The sequence below is a fragment of the Loxodonta africana genome, chromosome 15 (genome assembly GCF_030014295.1).
Source record: "Loxodonta africana isolate mLoxAfr1 chromosome 15, mLoxAfr1.hap2, whole genome shotgun sequence".
In the NCBI taxonomy this organism is placed as follows: Eukaryota; Metazoa; Chordata; class Mammalia; order Proboscidea; family Elephantidae; genus Loxodonta; species Loxodonta africana.
This window is the reverse complement of record NC_087356.1, coordinates 50,670,895-50,674,340: the sequence shown is the minus strand read 5'-3', so window position 1 is coordinate 50,674,340 and position 3,446 is coordinate 50,670,895. Positions and strand designations below refer to the sequence as shown.

At 39.4% G+C, this 3,446-nt stretch overlaps 1 pseudogene; it reads left to right on the top strand.

Annotated features, from left to right (window-relative positions):
* Positions 1 to 1,149: 1,149 nt before the first annotated feature.
* LOC104846592 (SCY1-like protein 2) lies at positions 1,150 to 2,798 on the top strand (annotated as a pseudogene).
* Positions 2,799 to 3,446: the final 648 nt, after the last annotated feature.

Below are 3,446 nucleotides of genomic sequence, written 5' to 3'. Positions count from 1 at the left end.
GGCCCTATAGGACAGAGTAGAACTGCCCTGTAAAGTTTCCAAGGAGCTCCTGGCAGATTTGAACTGTTCACATTTTGGTTAGCAGCTGTAGCACTTAACCACTATGCCACCAGGGTTTCTATACAGAACTCTTCAAAAGATCAGGACGGAGATCAGGCAAAAATGCAGAACAAGCTGAGGAACACACAGATAAAGTAGTTGAGGAAATTAAGGAGGTTATTCAAGAGCATAATAAAAAACTAATAGGCTGCAAGAATTCATAGAGAGACAGCAATCAGAAATTCAGAAGATTAACAATAAAATTTCAGAACTAGAAAATGCAATAGGAAGTCAGAGGAGAAGAATTGAGGAAATGGAAGTCAGAATTAGTGAGATTGAAGATAAAACATTTGGCAAAAACGTATTCAAAGAAAAATCAGATAAAATAATTTAAATAAAAATGAAGAAACCCTAAGAATCATGTGGGACTCTATCAAGAGAAATAACCTACCAGTGATTGGACAGGGACAGAAAACAGAAAATGCAGATAGAATTGTTGAAGATGTGTTGGCAGAAAATTTCCTTGATATCATGAAAGATGAGAAGATATCTATATGAGATGCTCATTGAACCCCATAAAAGGTAGATCCCTAAAGAAAGTCATCAAGACATATTATAATCAAACTTGCCAAAACTAAAGGTAAAAAGAGAATTTTAAGAGTGGCTAGGGATAAATGAAAAGTCATCTACAAAAGAGAGTCAATAAGAATAAGCTCAGGGGGGACCTCATACCACCAAGAAAGCAGCACCAGGAACAGAGCGGGTCCTTTGGGCCTGGAGTCCCTGCGTCTGAGAATCTCCTTGACCAAGGGAAGATCGATGACAAGAAAACTTCCTCCAGAGCCAAGAAAGAAAACTGTCCTCAGGAGTTGACACCCTGAATATGGACTTGTAACCTACTAGACTGTGAGAAAATAAATTTCTCCTTGTAAAGCCATCCACTTGTGGTACTTCTCTTATGGCAGCACTAGATGACCAAGAGAGAATTTGGTACTGAGAGAGCGGAGTGTTGCTCTAACAGATACCTAAAATGTGGAAGCAGTTTTAAAACTGTGAAAGGATGGAAGACTCAGAAAGTAGTGAGAATTGTTAACACCAGAGAAGGCACAGATGGTGAGAAACAGCAGCAGTGAACCAGCAGTAGCAGAACAAGAAGAACAGCATAAGACAGTGCTGGACCCATCCCACAGAGTAAGAGAGCTGCGTGGCTGTGCGTAGGAGGCTTCCTGGTGGAGTGGGGTGCCTCTGGGCACTTACTGGTGGAGCTAGGCTTGCTGTCCCATGGAGCAAGAGATCTGAGTGCCTGTGCACAGGAGGCTTTCTGACAGAGCAGGGTGCCTCCAGGCACTTATTGGTGGAGCTACAGAGCTTTGGAACACTTGCCCCAGCAGGGCAGATGCGGGCATGAGGCCTGAAGAGCCGAGAGGCCACAAAACCAGGAAGCAGAAGCTGAAGAGACAACCCAAGAAGCCAAGCTTCCTCAGTCTTAAAAGTTCAAATCTTTCATTTCCATCATAAAAGAGATGCTTAATAGATTGTAGTCTGAACATAAGACTAAACTGGAACAACTTCATATAATGCAAGAACAGCAGAAATCTTTGGACATAGGAAATCAAATGAACGCTTCTGAAGAGACAAAATTACAAATATTGGTAATCAGCAGATTGACAAGGTCTTTAACAGCATCGGAGCTGACCTTGCTGGTGGTGAACCAGGCAATAAGAAGAAAGGGCTACAGAGTAAACACAAAGGAGCATCACTAAAACTTGGAGAAAAAGGAATATTGGCAAAAGAACAAGAGCAGATACAGAAGTTGAAAAGCCAGCAGCCTCTTAAACCCCAAGTGCACATGCATTTTGATCCAGCCAAACAGACTAAGGACTTGAGAGATACATTAACGGATAATACGTTGTCTTTGACCAGCCTTTCTGTTAAGTACTCCTAAAATTTCTTCTCCAAGTACCTTCACTTCTGTGCCTTCTGTAGGTCTTGGCTTGATGTTTTCTACACCAACTGATAATACAAAGAGAAATTTGACAAACTGCCTCAATGCCAACATAGGCTTTCAGATTTTGGGATTCAACATGCCAGTTAATACAAACCAGAACTTCTTCAATAATCCAAGCACACCCAGAGTGACCAGGACTACCCTGGGAACACCTTTCTCTTTGCCAAAATTCAATGCTATGAGTGCTTCTCCTGCTGGTGTGAAGCAGACTCAACAGAGACCCACAGATACATCTTCTCTTAATAACCTCTTTGGCCCTCAGACACCCAAAGTTAGCATGAAGCAATTATCACAACAGAAACCAAATCAGTGGCTTAATCAGTTTGTACCTCCTCAAGGGTCTCCAGGTATGGGCAGTACAGTAATGGGAACACAAGTGAACAAGATAGGATAATCTGCCTTTGGTATACAGGGTAGCCCTTTCTGTAACTCACAGAACTTGGGACAGCCACCAACCACTATGACCAATAGCAGTTCAGCTAGCAATGATTTAAAAGATCTTTTTGGGTAAGATGTCTTGCTCCTATTTTTAAAAAAAGATTACTTCCATTTGAATCATAGGTGAGCTGATTTACATCTTTGTATTATTGGCTTGGAAGAACAACTTCTGTGGGAAATTGATTCTGTGACAGAAAACATCTGTTTCCATGCCAGCTTAGTTGTGTGGACTCCTAACCAGTTGAGTTTTTAAAGCACTGAGGATTTTCTTCCTCTCACCAAGTCCTTCAGGTTTTTAGAGACTTAACCCTTACCAATCTCAAAAAAAAGGACAATTAAATATCTTGAGTAGCTGAATTTTTTCATCACATGTTTATTTTGGCTTGTAAATCTTAGTGCTATCAAAATGATTGAGTTGGTGGTAATTGCAAGCTTCATCTATTAAGTATACATGGTACACATTCTACCTTCACAAATGATTAGTCTTCATTTTAATATGTGAAAAACCTTGATGCTGTATTAACTTATTTGCATTAGTATGACTGAGTGAGAAAATGATAAGCATAAAGAAAAGGATCAAGTTATTTGCTTTTTCCAATCTTATTTACATCTCATATGAACTAATGTTTTTTTTTTTTTTATGAACTAATGTTTAGTACAAAAGACTGAGCAAATACTGCAAAATTCAACTTTACCTTATTTTCTTTGGTTCAAACTGCAAGCATTATTAGCCATCTTAAATGCAAACTAATCATTGCAAATTATATTTTAGCATGGTCTACCTCAAGTACTAAAGTGTTTTTCTGCATTAACTTGGCTGTATTTAGAATCACTTTTTCCCACTGTACCACAGACAGAAGAGGTATATACTGATTTGTACAAATATCTGACAAAGCACTCCAGTGTGACTTCCTTGACCATTGCCTTTATATTTTCTTTTTGAATTCAAACTTCTGAGGTT